Below are 16,830 nucleotides of genomic sequence, written 5' to 3'. Positions count from 1 at the left end.
AAGTACCTCTATACTCATTTCTCCTGGGAGGGGGGGTGGGCATCTGGGGGACCCCTATTTAAAGGGGACTCCCAGATGCCACCATGAACCCCCCCCAGGAAATCGCGGCCTCCACCTCCACCGCCCATCGGAGGTGGAGAAGAGCCCCTTGTCCTTAGATTGGACAAGGGCTCGGAGGGGGAGGGGAAAGCTTGGCTGCCCCTCCCCTTCCGAGACCCCCCAATCCATGGACCATGCGGGCTGGTATAGTCAGGGTGCGGAGCCCCACGCGGCCGGTGCTCCGCATTCTGGCTATCCCAGTCTGCATGGGGGACAAGGGGTTAAAGAGGTCTGGGAGGGGGGACCCCACGTCGTTTTTTTTTTCAATATTTCCCACACTCAGAACGAAGTAAGTAAAACTCTTCCCACTTGGGGGAATCTATGAAAATAAAACACTATCGTTACCTGTGCAAAAAAACCTGACATTTTCCGCATTTAAAAGTCATTTTTGCCCTTGAAACTTAAAAATCGATTTTCTCAAAAACTATAAGGTCTTTTTGAAAAAAAAAATTTTCCTCTTATTCCCACTGATCCCCTTAATATACCCTGTGAATTTGGTGTTTCTAAATTTTAAGCAGGCTTTGCTATTAACCGTTAAAGTCAGCGGGTTTTTATATGTATATATTTTTCCTTTGAAACTTTAACATCGATTTTCTCAAAAACTATAAGGTCTTTTTGAAAAAAAATTTTTTCCTCTTATTCCTTCTGATCTCCTTAATATATTCTCCAAATTTGAGGCTCTTAGCACTTAAGGGGGCTTTGCTATTAACCCTTAAAGTCGGCGGCTTTTTTATATTATACGGGAGCGTAATATTACGCGATTACGGCAGACTGTGTAATTTCAATGGGAGTTTACTGTCTTACGCGTAATTTGTTACGCGTAAAAACGTAACCCACGGTCTACGCGTAATTAATTACGTGTAATACCGTAGCCTTACACGTAATGCTTACGGTGCATTTGTAGTGAATTACGATGCGTAATTACGCTAATGCGTAATTTCGGCCCAGCACTGGTTATATCTTTACAGGTGCTGCATAGACATCAGATTGCATTTTCATTCATCAAGGACCTCTCAGTCATTTTAAAACCTTTGGTAATCTTTTCTCTTTTGCTAGCTTTAAGTATTCCCATAGCAATGTAGTATATCCTTCATCATCAAATACATTTTGGGTATATAGTTAACTAGAAAACTGCCATTAAAACAGTAGTCACATGATCCCTGGAGCCTTTGTGTAGTGTTAATGAATAGGCCACCAGGACAGTGGGTGTTCCCTTCCATGTGTGACAATGGATTCATATATGTAATCAGCTAGTCTATTACTACTTCATTAGTAGACATTAAATACCTATGAAAGCTGGGTGTAGCTGTCTATCATATTATTAGTTTAGTCAGAGTACAATTCGTAGATCATACATGCTGGCAAGCTTTACCCATGATAAAATCTACTCATGTTTCATAAATATATCCAAATGTCCTTTCCATCTCCTGTTGGTGTTGGATAGAGATGGCCCGAATGGTTCGCCAGCAAACCAATTCGCACGAACATCGGTGGTTCACGTTCGGGTGAACCGCGAACTATATGTAAGTTCAATCCGCCCCCTATACTACATCTTTAGGCTAAACTTTGACCCTCTACATCACAGTCAACAGACACATGGTAGCCAATCAGGCTGCACTCCCTCCTGGAGGCCCCCCCCTTTATAAAAGCAACAGCGTCGGCCATTTCCTCACTCGGTGTGCTGCGTAGGTAGTGAGAGAAGGGAGAGAGGTAGCTGCACAGATTAGGGAAAGCTTAGTTAGGCTCTTGTTAGGCTTGTTAGCTTGCTCCTTGCTGATACTTCTTGCTAAAAAGCACCCCACAACAGCTCTTTTGAGATCTAATGTTCTTGTGATATTTTTTTTTTTTGTGTGTGGCCAGCTGACACTTGCATATACAGCCCTGTCAGTCGCAGCAGGCCCTTGGTAATTCCTACTGTGCTACTGCCATGCCCAGCACATTCAGTGCCTACCTTTTCACTGCACGTGTGTGACATCTGCATATTTGTAATACCTGTCACTGCATACCTGTTCACGGTACATGTGTGTGTGACAGCTGCACATTGTATTGATGCCAGTCACTGCATACCTGTTCAGTGCACCTACGTGACAGCACGCAGTGTTATATTATATACCTGTCACTACATACCTGTTCACTGTACCTGTGTGTGCGACAGCTGCACATTTGTAATAACAGTCACTGCATACCTGTTCACGGTACCTGTGTGTGTGACAGCTACACATTGTATTGATACCGGTCACTGCATACCTGTTCAGTGCACCTGCATGACAGCACGCAGTGTTATATTATATACTAGTCACTGCATATCTGTTCACGGTACCTGTGTGTGACAGCTGCACATTGTATTGATACCAGTCACTGCATACCTGTTCAGTGCACCTGCGTGACAGCACGCAGTGTTATATTATATATCAGTCACTGCATACCTGTTCATGGTACCTGTGTGTGTGACAGCTGCACATTTGTAATAACAGTCACTGCATACCTGTTCAGTGCACCTGCGTGACAGCACACAGTGTTCTATACCAGTCACTGCATAACTGTTCACTGCACCTGTGTGTGTGACAGCTGCACATTTGTAATACCAGTCACTGCATACCTGTTCACTGAACCTGTGTGACTGCACACTGTTTTATATACCAGTCACTGCATAACTGTTCACTGCACTTGTGTGACCGCACGCTGTTTTATTTACCGGTCCGTGCATTCCTTTTCACTGCATCTGTGGGACCGTACGCTGTTTTATATACCAGTTCGTGCATACCTGTTAACTGCACCTGTGTGACTGCACATTGTATTTGTCAAGTTAGTGCATACCTTTCACTTCATCCCTCCCCCCCAATATGGACAAAACAGGCAGAGGTAGAGGCAGACCCAGAGGCAGGCCATCTGGCAGGTTCGAGGACGTGCTGATGTGATTTCGTGCGGCCCTGGACCAAAGTACAGTGCTCAGCAGAAGGCACATGCCATCAACTACCAAAATTGTCAGGACGTAGTTGACTATTTAACACAGAACACCTTATCTTCCGCAGCCACCAGCGCTACTACAAGCACCACATCTGCTACATTTGACACTTCGCAGGAGTTATTTGGTGGGGAATTAACTGATTCACAGCCATTATTGTTACAACAAGATGAAGGTGCTAAGCAAGTTACACCACCTCATATGTCTGAGTTAGGCGGCACTATGGACGTAAGGTGTGAGGAGGAGGAGGATGAAGAACCTGCTGTTGGTGCAGTTTATGAGGTGTCTGGTACAAGCGAAGCTTTGGAGGATGATTTTGATGATAATGATGATACTGCCATGGATTCCACATAGGATCCTAATAGAGGAGATGACCAGGGGGACAGTTCAGAGGGGGAGTCAGAGAGGAGTAGGGGGAGACGAGTTGCTGAAAGAAGCAGGGGGAGCTCGTCATCAGAAACAGCTCGTGGCAGTGTCTGGCGCCATGTATCGCCACCTATGGACAACCAGCCAACATGCCCTTCAAAGTCAGCTGCTGATGCCACCATAGTGCCATCACCCCAGGGCTCAGATGAGAGCAATGCCATCTGTACTCTCTGCCACCAAAAACTGAGCCGTGGAAAGGCCAACACCCACGTAGGGACAACTGCCCTACGAAGGCACATGACGAGAAAGCACAAACTGCAATGGGAATACCACCTGAGGAAAAGCAGCACACAAAAGCAAAGCCACCCTCCCTCTCCGCTTCCTCCTTCAGGTGCATTATCTTCAGCCACTTACTCCCTGACACCTTCACAGTAGTGTTGGGCGAACATCTAGATGTTCGGGTTCGGGCCGAACAGGCCGAACATGGCCGCGATGTTCGGGTGTTCGACCCGAACTCCGAACATAATGGAAGTCAATGGGGACCCGAACTTTTGTGGTTTGTAAAGCCTCCTTACATGCTACATACCCCAAATTTACAGGGTATGTGCACCTTGGGAGTGGGTACAAGAGGAAAAAAAATTAAGCAAAAAGAGCTTATAGTTTTTGAGAAAATCGATTTTAAAGTTTCAAAGGGAAAACTGTCTTTTAAATGCGGGAAATGTCTGTTTTCTTTGCACAGGTAACATGCTTTTTGTCGGCATGCAGTCATAAATGTAATACATATAAGAGGTTCCAGGAAAAGGGACCGGTAATGCTAACCCAGCAGCAGCACACGTGATGGAACAGGAGGAGGGTGGCGCAGGAGGAGAAGGCCACGCTTTGAGACACAACAACCCAGGCCTTGCATGAGGACAAGAAGCGTGCGGATAGCATGCTTTGTACCACCATGCAGTCATAAATGTAATAAAGATAAGTGGTTCAATAAACAGGGACCACGCGGCAACGCTAACCCAGCAGCAGCACACGTGATGGAACAGGAGGAGGCGCAGGAGGAGAAGGCCACGCTTTGTGAGACACAACAACCCAGGCCTTGCATGAGGACAAAAAGCGTGCGGATAGCATGCTTTGTACCGCCATGTAGTCATAAATGTAATAAAGATAAGAGGTTCCATAAACAGGGACCGGCAACGGTAACCCAGCAGCAGCAGCAGCAGCAGCAGCACACGTGATGGAACAGGAGGAGGCGCAGGAGGAGAAGGCCACGCTTTGTGAGACACAACAACCCAGGCCTTGCATGAGGACAAAAAGCGTGCGGATAGCATGCTTTGTACCGCCATGTAGTCATAAATGTAATAAAGATAAGAGGTTCCATAAACAGGGACCGGCAACGGTAACCCAGCAGCAGCAGCAGCAGCAGCAGCACACGTGATGGAACAGGAGGAGGCGCAGGAGGAGAAGGCCACGCTTTGTGAGACACAACAACCCAGGCCTTGCATGAGGACAAAAAGCGTGCGGATATAGCAGCAATGCTTTTTGCCGCCATGCAGTCATAAATGTAATACAGATGAGAGGTTCAATAAACAGGGACCGGAAACGCTAAACCATCCCAGATGTTCATCGGTCATGTTACTTGGTTGGGGTCCAGGAGTGTTGCGTAGTCGTTTCCAATCCAGGATTGATTCATTTTAATTTGAGTCAGACGGTCTGCATTTTCTGTGGAGAGGCGGATACGCCGATCTGTGATGATGCCTCCGGCAGCACTGAAACAGCGTTCCGACATAACGCTGGCTGCCGGGCAATTGCGTACATTGCCAGTTCGTGCCAGGTGTCTAGCTTCATGCCCGGTTTCAGGTCCAGCGGTGCCAGCCACAAATCCGTCTGTTCCTTTATTCCCCTCCAAATTTCCTCCCCTGTGTGCTGCTTATCCCCAAGGCAGATCAGCTTCAGCAACACTTGCTGACGCATGCCAACAGCTGTGCTGCACTGCTTCCACGATCCTACTGCTGCTGGTGCTGGGTTAGCATTTCCGGATGAGGTACAGCTTTGAGATGCGTTGGAGGAGAAGGAGTCAGAGAGGTAGGTGCTGCTGTTGTTATCCAGCTGTTTGCGGCGTGGGCAACACCCGCGCCGTAGCAGGTGAGGAATCGCTGCCAGGCTCCACAAGGTTCACCCAGTGCGCGGTAAGGGAGATGTATCGACCCTGGCCGAACGCACTCGTCCAGGTGTCAGTGGTGAGGTGAACCTTGCAGGCAACGGCATTCTTCAAGCTTCGGGTTATTTAGCTGACCACGTGCTCATGCAACTCAGGCACTGCAGAGCGCGCAAAGTGGTAGCGGCTGGGAACCACGTAACGTGGGATGGCCACTGACATCATGCCCTTGAAGCTGTTTGTCTCCACCACTCGATATGGCAGCATTTCGCAGGCCAGAAGCTTGGCTATGCTGGCTGGCTGTTACTGCCACGGCCCGGGGGTCATTTGCTGGCAATTTCCTCTTGTGCTCAAACATCTCAGAGACAGACAACTCAACCGTAGCGCTGCACACCGAAGGGCTGTTGGTTGTTGTGTTTGATGAACACTGGGAGACCTCAAGAGCACTAGTCCGGAAAGTGACAGTGTCAGCATCGTCTGATGTTTGTGAATGTTGTGAACCACGCAATGGCTGGGCTACTGCTGCTGCTGAGGCGGGTCTGGTGGTGAGTCTGGTGAACCCAAGGGAGGCAGTGTTGCTGGTGGTACCCTGTCCTGCCGCGTTTGCCCACAGAGTGGGATGTTTGGATAGAATGTGGCGGCTCATGCTGGTGGTGGAGAGGTTGTTAATACTTTTCCCCCTGCTCAGGCGGGTCTTGCACACCTTGCAAATCGCCATGGTAACATCCTCAGTGCAGTCTTCAAAGAAAGCCCAGACTTTAACTGGCTGAGGACTCGGACCTCGTGCGTGATGTGCTGGTGCTGCTTAACCCACTGCTGGACGCTTGAGAGGTCATCCAAGTAATTATCTGGTCCTGTTCTTTTGGATCTGTGAGGGTTGTTGTCCTGGACAACATGGGCAGTATTGAGTGGGTTTTCTTGGGTGCTCCCCTGTGGCCTGTACGTGAACCGTCAGGGGAAACACCTCTTCTCTTGCCCCTCCCTCTTTCACCGGATTTCTTCCTCATTTCACTTATCCTTAAAGTACACGCTGACTGGCAGCAGTACAGTGGCAGTACAGAAATGCTATACAGTGGTGGGTGAGCGGTGTACCACTATTGTCAGCAGTGACACAGAGCACAATGCTATACAGTGGCGGGTGAGCGGTGTACTACTGTTCCCAGCAGACACAGAGTGGAAGTAAACACAATGCTATATAGTGTGGCTGAGCCGTGTACACAGAGTGGCATTAAACACAATGCTATATAGTCTGCTATATAGTCACCCCGAACAGGGTGATGTTCTGCAGAACCCGAACAGTGGCAAACACTGTTCGCCCAACACTACTGGGAGGGAACGCAGATTTTAGTACCTAAACACACGATACAACATGTTTTCCGGGGTCGGACTCTGAGGCACATACAGATGGTCCCGATCATCATCCTCATCATACAACTCTTCTCCTGAGTCTGACCCACCCACCACCTCTGCCACCCCAACATCCCCAGACACAGACCCCTCATCGTCCTCAACATTAACTTGGGATGCTGGCCTGAGCCAGACCTCCTCCTCCACATCAGGCCCCATCATCTCCTCAATGGCAGCCCTCATTAATCGCTCTGGCGACGGACTGATGGACACAACGTTCTCCTCCGGGGAGGGCTGCTGCTGACCACTGGCTGCTGGGGTGGATGTTATAGCTTGCGTGGGGCGTTGGCTGTTGCTGTTGTTGGGAGTGCTGCTCACAGCGGAGGTCTCTGGGGAACTCATGTTGAGCTCATATAGTGGTTGACGGTGAGTGGAGTATTACTGATCCCAGCAATATACACACTGACTGGCAGAGTACGCAATGCTATATAGTGTGGCTGAGCGGTGTACACAGAGTGGCAGTAAACACAATGCTATATAGTCTGGCTGAGCGAGCGGTGTACTACTGTTCCCAGCAGAATCAGAGTGTCAGTAAACAATGGTATATAGTCTGGCTGAGCGGTGTACACAGAGTGGCAGTAAACACAATGCTATATACTCTGGCTGAGCGAGCGGTGTACTACTGTTCCCAGCAGACACAGAACAGTAAACAGAATGCTATATAGTGTGGCTGAGCGAGCGGTGTACCACTATTCCCAGCAGACACAGAACAGTAAACAGAATGCTATATAGTGTGGCTGAGCGAGCGGTGTACCACTATTCCCAGCAGACACAGAACAGTAAACAGAATGCTATATAGTGTGGCTGAGCGAGCGGTGTACCACTATTCCCAGCAGACACAGAACAGTGAACAGAATGCTATATAGTGTGGCTGAGCGAGCGGTGTACCACTATTCCCAGCAGACACAGAACAGTGAACAGAATGCTATATAGTGTGGCTGAGCGAGCGGTGTACCACTATTCCCAGCAGACACAGAACAGTGAACAGAATGCTATATAGTGTGGATGAGCGAGCGGTGTACCACTATTCCCAGCAGACACAGAACAGTAAACAGAATGCTATATAGTGTGGCTGAGCGAGCGGTGTACCACTATTCCCAGCAGACACAGAACAGTGAACAGAATGCTATATAGTGTGGCTGAGCGAGCGGTGTACCACTATTCCCAGCAGACACAGAACAGTGAACAGAATGCTATATAGTGTGGCTGAGCGAGCGGTGTACCACTATTCCCAGCAGACACAGAACAGTAAACAGAATGCTATATAGTGTGGCTGAGCGAGCGGTGTACCACTATTCCCAGCAGACACAGAACAGTAAACAGAATGCTATATAGTGTGGCTGAGCGAGCGGTGTACCACTATTCCAAGCAGACACAGAACAGTGAACAGAATGCTATATAGTGTGGCTGAGCGAGCGGTGTACCACTATTCCCAGCAGACACAGAGTGGCAGTAAACAGAATGCTATATAGTGTGGCTGAGCGAGGTACACAGAGTGGCAGTAAACAGAATGCTATATAGTGTGGCTGAGCAAGCGGTGTACTACTATTCCCAGCAGACACAGAGTGGCAGTAAACAGAATGCTATATAGTGTGGCTGAGCGAGGTACACAGAGTGGCAGTAAACAGAATGCTATATAGTGTGGCTGAGCAAGCGGTGTACTACTGTTCCCAGCAGTGACACAATGACAGGGGGGACCCTGGCTAGCGTGGCTGGAGCGCGAACTACCCTGCCTGCCTACCCAAAGCTAAACCCACAGACAAATGGCGGAGATATGACGTGGTTCGGGTATTTATTTACCCGAACCACGTGACAGTTCGGCCAATCAGAGCGCGTTCGGGTCCGAACCACGTGACCCGTTCGGCCAACCACAGCGCTAGCCGAACGTTCGGGGAACGTTCGGCCATGCGCTCTTAGTTCGGCCATATGGCCGAACGGTTTGGCCGAGCACCGTCAGGTGTTCGGCCGAACTCGAACATCACCCGAACAGGGTGATGTTCTGCAGAACCCGAACAGTGGCGAACACTGTTCGCCCAACACTACTTCACAGCCACCCTCCTCCACTCCACCTCTCACCTTAAGCGATTCATGCTCCTCTGCCCACAACAGCAGTCAGGTGTCCGTGAGGGAAATCTTTGAGCGGAAGAAGCCAATGTCTGCCAGTTACCCCCTTGCCCGGCGTCTGACAGCTGGCTTGGTGGAACTGTCAGCTCGCCAGCTGTTACCATACCAGCTGGTGGACTCTGAGGCCTTCCAAAAATTTGTTGCGTCTAGGACACCGCAGTGGAAGATACCAGGCCACAATTATTTCTATTTCACAATTATTTCTCAAGAAATGTTTTAGGAAAGCAAACTTTTGTTTTTCTTAACATCTTAGTAAGGGGGCTTTTAGGACCATTGTAGTCCCTTACACACCCCAATGAGTTCTGGGTCACCATGAGCTTGCTGGTTAGTCTGTGCTTCTCAAGAAAGGCAATACCCAACCTGTACCATGAAGTTGAAAGGCAAGTGGAGTCATTTCTGGCACACAGCATTGGGTCAAGGGTCCATCTGACCACGGATCCCTGGTCAGGGCAGGTACACACAGCCCATTGGGTCAACCTGGTGACCGCTGGCAAGCAGGGAGTATGTGGATGAGCAGCGGACCTAGGTGTGACACCTCCGCGGCTTGCAGGCAGGCCTGCTGCCACCTCCTCTCCTTTTTCTCCTACTCCTCCTGCTACACCCTCGTTGCTGTCATCCTCCTCCTCGGCTGAGTGGCAGTACTACTCTACTGGTGCTGCAATCTTCTCTCCAGCTACACAGCACCAGCTTCCCAGGGCCTATGCTGCATGCCAGGTACAATGGTGTCACGCCATCTTAGACATGTCTTGCCTCAAAGCGGAGAGTCACACTGGAGCAGCTCTCCTGGCTGCTCTTAACAAACAGGTGGATGAGTGGATGACCCTGCACCAACTGAAGATCGGCAACGTGGTGTGTGACAACGGCAGCAATCTCATTTCCGCTTTGAATTTGGCAAAGTTGACACATGTACCCTGCATGGCACATGTGCTGAATCTAATAATTCAGAGATTTGTGTCTAAGTACCCAGACTTCCAGGATGTCCTGAAGCAGTCCAGGAAGGTGTGTGGGCATTTCAGGTGGTCTTACACAGCCATCTAAGGGATTTCTGCCCTTAAAACGCTGCTGTGCGTCAAATCCTGATTTTTCCCTGGAACACTGGCAATCTGCAGGCATGTACAAACTGTTGTGATGTCACATGCCTGAGTGCCACAGTGGGCGGCCATGTGACACACCATCAGGCAGAGGAACCACAATGAAAACGGTCACGGATCATGTAATGCGTTACCCTTGCCCCCCTCCCCTACCTGCTGCTGTCACCTCACTTCCACCACCACTAATCCCATACACGCCCCAGTACCCAGCGACTGAGGCTAGACAAATTGTTAAAGGGCAATGGGGGACGCTTGGGGGTCCCTGGTGCAATTTCCCCCATTGCCTTAATTGTAAAGCCGGCCCTGGACAGTAGAATATCGATAAATTAAGCAACATTTTTCTATTGAGGATAGTAAAATATTTCAAAAATGACTGATATTCTACTATCGATATTCTGGCCCTCATTTTTCCTCTGTAACTCCAACACCACTATTTTGCTCAGGCATCTCCACCACCAAAATGACTGAAGGTGGTAATTCACAAGTATAACAAATTCCTGGGCTGTGAATCATGCCCAAATTTACTCCTTTGTCCGGAAGATGCTGATGCTGGGAGATACTGCAGGGGGTATAGCTGTTATGGTAGGTGAGAAGTGGTAGTTACCTGTGATTGGGCAATAGCATTTTTGCTCTATAAGTGCTCACCAAATCACAATTAGTTTATGTTACCCCATGTTTCTTTCACATCTGCCCAGTGGCACAGAGTTCTGAACTTTGGAGCAGCTCTCACCCTCCTCTCTCATTTTTTTTATTATGTATTTAACATTATTGTTTGTTTAATTTTCCCCTGTCTTATCTCATTGTGCTTTGTCACAGGCTTATACTTATTGGAGGGTAAGGTCTCATGCTAAAGTGGGAGGACAGTGGATTTTATGGTGGTAACATATGGTGGTTGCTTAAGACATGTGATCAAGCACTTGGTGGTAAGTTTATGGTTTGTTAATATCAGTTTATTATATTCTAATTAACAGAATAGCAATGGTAGGTAGGGAACACCCTAAGAAAAAAACACAGACACGGGAGCCTGGATGGTGCAGTATGTTTGAGGATTGTGGAGGTATATAAGAAAACAGGTCAGTACTCACAAGGATGGGCTGCATGCAGTGGCGTAGCTGAGGAGCTACGGGCCCTGGTGCAAGTTTTACATGGGGCCCCCCAAGCACTCTATATACATAACAATTGATACGTTGCACCAAAACCTGCCATGGACTTCTACAGTGTCAGAGGTGCAAGAAAGGGATGGGGAACAGCTTGTTAATGATTACTAATATTTAAAGCATCTATAGAAGTGATTATTACCAGCACAGGAGCAATAGAGAGCTAATATTGCAGTCGGGGGAGGGCCCCTCGGACCCAAGGGCCCCGATGAGGTCGCTTCCTCTGCAAACCCTATTGCTACGCCACTGGCTGCACGATTAGTAACCATCAACTGCGCCTGAGGAGGATAATCGCCTCCAAATGGGTACAGGTCACCGCCTGTACAGGTCACACTCTGCATATAAGAACCTGGAGCCAGGGGCTAGCAGAATATAGGGAGATTTTACCAATATATTACCAGCATTATCAGTAATATATATATATATATATATATATATATATATATATATATATATATATATATATATATATATTATACAGTATACACACACACACATACATATACACACACACATACTATGTGCTGCTAGCAACAGCTCTCTATATCTTATACCATGTCTACTGTCTATTTGGCACTGCTATGTGTGATAATACAGCAATTATGTCTTCATAAATTGTGAGACAAAACTGAGATATGTAGAAGAAAAAAAAAGAAACCACAAAGATGTAATAAGGTGTCATTAATTATCACCTGCTGCCAAATATCAAATTACAAATTTCTCACATTATTACGGCTCTTTTCAGTAGTGATACATCACAATAAATATTGCCATACTCATTTTCTTTGATACATAAATATTGCTCCGTTACACTAGTAAAATCTTTTTAAATAACTGTAGTTATTCAAGACTGTGCAGAAGTTATAACCAAATAGAAGTTACAAGGAAGTGACCTAGAATGCCCTCTAGTGAGAACTTTTATTATTTTTTTAATTATTATTAATTTTGAATTGTCTTTTAAAATACAGGTTGCACACAAATTTGATGTGTCGTAATTTTAAGTGGATTTTAGTTAAAAGTTGTTATTATTGTTACTTCCTAGCTTGTGCTTTACAGACCCCATAATCATGTCACTGATTGCTGGTCAGTGACACTTCAGACTGAGCTTTTCAGCTCTCAAACCTAAAATAAGAACTTAGGACTCCAGGAAAGTTTTATTTAGAATAAAGTTTACTGCAATCATATGCAGCATCCACAATAAGTGATCTTTTTCTCACTAAATAGATCCAGGATAGCTTAGGGTTATTGAATAACATTTTACCACTGTGGACACAAACAACAGCTAATTTGCTAACCTTCTAATAGCATGCCCCAATACAGCCTAAGCAATGGCTGCAATCGTTTAGCACCTCATAACATATTGCTTTTAAAAGTCAATCCAAGATTGCTGGATCCCTCATGATATCCCCACTGGGGACTGCTGTGGCTCACTGTCGAAGACTGTGGATGCTTTATTAAATTAGGCTCTATACAGTGGCGTAGCTAAGTAGCTGTGGGCCCCGATGTAAGTTTTACAATAGGGCCCCCCAAGCACACTATACATAACAATTGATACGGCGCACCAAAACCTGCCAATGGCAACTGCAGTGTCAGAGGTGCATGAAGAGGATGGGAAGCAGTTTGTTAATAATTACAACTATTCAAAGTATCTATAGAAGTGATTATTATGAGCACAGGACCAATAGAGAGCTAATATTATAATTGAGGGCCCCCGATGCGGTTGCTACCTACGCCCCTGGCTCTATAAGTGGTTTAATGTGTAGCTCAGTTATAATGGCTCATATGCAATTCTTTTTTCTCCTGAGTTTTCTCCTAGGAGATAATTTTTCATCTTCTAATTTTTCACCTTATGCAACAGAGCAATTTCACCTCCCATTCATTTGCCTATAACTTTAACACTAATTATCACAATGAATTGATCTATATCTTGTTTTTGCCGCCACCAATTAGGCTTTCTTTGGGTGGTACAGTCTGCTAATAATTATTTTTTTCTAAATGCATTTCACAGGAATATTAAGAAAAAATTGAAAAATTAATTATTTCTCAGTTTTTGGCCATTATAGCTTTAAAATAATACATGCTACCATAATTAAAACCTATGTATTTTATTTGCCCATGTGTCCCGCTTATTACACCATTTAAATTTTGTCCCTATCACAATGTATGGCGCCAATATTTTAATTGTAAATAAAGGTGCATTTTTTCAGTTTTGTGACCATCACTATTTACAAGCTTTTTAAAAAATCGTAATATACCTTCTTCATATGCATATTTAAAAAGTTAGGTAACTGTTTTTTTTTGTTGTTTTTTAACTGGATTTTGTTTTCCCTAAAAAATTTTATTTGGGTAATTTTTGGTGTGGGAAATAAACAGTTAATTTTAAATGTAATAATGTGTGTTTTCTGTATTGAAAAATGTATGTAGATGTAGCTTTACTATTTGGCCACAAGATGGCCACATTGAGATTTTTTTTCATTTTGATCCTTCTCACTTCCAGGAAGCAAGAAGAGGACGGGAAACTTTTTTTTTCAGAAAGACCGCGGCCTCTGATAAGAGGCTGTCGGTTTTTCTGCCAGGGAGTGGGGACATAGATCAATGAACAGGAATTATATTTCCATTCATTAATCTCAGGGCTACCGGGGGCAGCACGGGGACGCCGAAGCACGAATAGGCAGTGGAGCAGCCACCTGGACGTGAGGATGGCGGCATGAATGGTTAAAAACTACTTCAGGACCAAACAAATTTTTGCATATCAGCACTGCTCCCATTCATTCGCCAATAACTGTATTGCTACTAATCCCAACTACATGATCTATCTATATTAATTTTTTTTTCAGGACAAATTAGGCTTTTAGTGTGTGATAATTTTGTTTAGTAATTACCTTATTTTCAATGCATTTTAAAGGGAAAAGTAGGGAAAAAAACTGAAAAACACTCTATTTCTCAATTTACACCCATTATAGCTTTACAATAAACAGTGCTAACTATATGTTAAACCCACACATTTTATTTGCTCATCCATCCTGGTTATAACAACGTTTAGATTATGTTCCTAGCACATTGTATGGTGACAATATTGTATTTGGAAATAAAGGTGTCTTTTTTCTGTTTTTTATTTTTTGCTTTCTCATTGTACACTATTAATGATTATAAGACCTTATTTGCAAAAAATAATGGTAATTTATCCTCTTGGCATACATATTTAAAAAGCCAAGTTCCTAAGGTAACAATATATGTTGTTTCTTTTATATACTGTCACTTATGTTTTCATTTTAGAGTCTTTTATTTTGCTACAGAATATGCAAAAATGTAATTGCCTTTGATTCAGTTTGTGACTAAAAGGAATACACAAGACATGGGCCTCAACCCTAAAACCTTCTAAACTCTACTCTACTACTTAGCACGGTTAAAATGTCTCTTGTGGTTTTGCTAAAACTTTCCCAAATTTGATCATAATTTTGAATATGACTTTTTTATGTTGGATTGAGTTTGTCCGTACCTATTTTTTATGTGATGTGTGTGTGTCCAAGCTTTAAGACCCTCCAAAATGTATTCTACAACTCGTCACTGTTAAAATGATACCACATGTGCCTCATTTAGTAACAAACTGGTGGTGCACTCTCCACAAATACACTGGACGTTTATAAACCTCCAGTTGTCATTAAGTGGTTAAATAACTTTTCAGCACTTTGCAGTTGACAAAGTACCAAAAAGTAGGTGAAAAAGTACTATAAAAATTATTTTGAGTATTTTCTTGCTTGCTGGTGGTTGAAAACCATTTGAATTGACAAGTTGTGAACATTTCACCAAGGAGAAAAGTCAGGAGAAAAAGTGAATTGCATATGGGCCAATATGTCTTAGTCATTAATGCATAGCTCCCAACTGTCCCTTTTTCGGAGGGACAGTTCCTTTTTGGGAGCCTTGTCCCTCTGTCCCTCTTTCACCCTCATTTGTCCCTCTTTAAGGACTTTGTCCCCTTTTCTATGTAAATGTATACATTTCTCTACTAAAAATGTGTTTGATTGACTCTAAACTTTATTACCAACCTTTAAATTGTTATATTACTAATTTTTAAAATGTTAATATGAAGGAAAATGAACCAGGATAGAAAGGACCAGTGTAGTTGGAATTATAAAACAACATATTTTTCTTATGAAATCTTTATGGTATGTGTGACTAGAGGCGTGGTAAGGGCATGACCAGGAGTGTGGCAGGGGCGTGGCTTAAGTGTCCCTTTTTCTCATCTTAAAAAGTTGGGAGGTATGTTAATGCACGCCACACATATACCGATCAGGGGCGTAGCAATAGGGGTTGTAGAGTGTGTGACCGCATCAGGGCCCTTGGGCCAGAGGGGCCCTCCCTCAATTTCAGTATTAGCTCTTTATTGGTCCTGCACTCATAATAATCACTTCTATAGATACTTTGAATAGTGGTAATGTAAGGCTTGGTGGTGTATTCTCCACAGTCAGCATGCAACGCATGAGCTGACGTGGAGGAGGTACACACACTAGCACAAGGAAACAGGCTATCCCTAGTATAGTGGAAGGGAGGACTGACTCCAAAAGGAGATTGTGGCGCACAGAGCCGGTGCAGATCCGACAGCCACAAACAATGCTTTCGCTATAACGTCTCAGCGCAAAGTAGCGCTGAGCGCATAAACCAGAACTGAGGAGATCAGGACAGGTAGACAGAATGAACGCTTGCTAGCTAGCCGCTACTTAGTGACAGCAAGCGTCCACAACAAGACAGACTGGAATGAGGCAGCCAATGCGTTGCAGCGATGGCGTGCCTCACAAAGACAGGACAGGATAGTCAGGAAATAGCAGGATCAAGATAGATGAACGTAACACAGACAAATATACAATAAGTATGTTTTCCTAGCGTATTACAATTACAGCTATCAATGAAACTATTTGTAACGTCTGACTAACATATGTATATATCGGCAATGAACCGATATATGACATAAGCAGGAACACTGACTTAGGACTGGAACGATACAGGGAACAGGACTCAGAAGGATTTGCTATCTCTTCGCAGAGATGAACGCAATCCACAAACGGTAACAGGACAGGATTCAGAAGGATTCGTTATCTCCTCGCAGAGATGAACGCAATCCACAAACAGGACCAGGAGCAGGATACTAGCTCAGCACGGGTGCTCACGATACGCGCAAACTACCAAAACGTGCTGGAAGGCTGACTAACTGAACACAGGAAATAAACAGTTCGTGTACGTATATATCAGCGACACTGATGTATCAACGTAACACGAATACAAGGAAAATAATAAACGTGCTGGTATGCATATATATTGGCAATGAACCAATATATGATGCAAAGACCAGCAAAGTATCTTTAGAACAAGAAACACGATCGGGGGCTGAAGCGACAGCAAGACAGGCTTAAACTGAAGCTATGAAAACCCGAGGAGTCCTGCAGGAAGCAGATCTTTATACTGAGGTCATCCAAT

Source organism: Hyperolius riggenbachi, chromosome 7 (assembly GCF_040937935.1).
Source record: "Hyperolius riggenbachi isolate aHypRig1 chromosome 7, aHypRig1.pri, whole genome shotgun sequence".
Lineage (NCBI taxonomy): Eukaryota > Metazoa > Chordata > Amphibia > Anura > Hyperoliidae > Hyperolius > Hyperolius riggenbachi.
The sequence above is the reverse complement of the archived record's forward strand: the minus strand, read 5'-3'. Positions refer to the sequence as shown.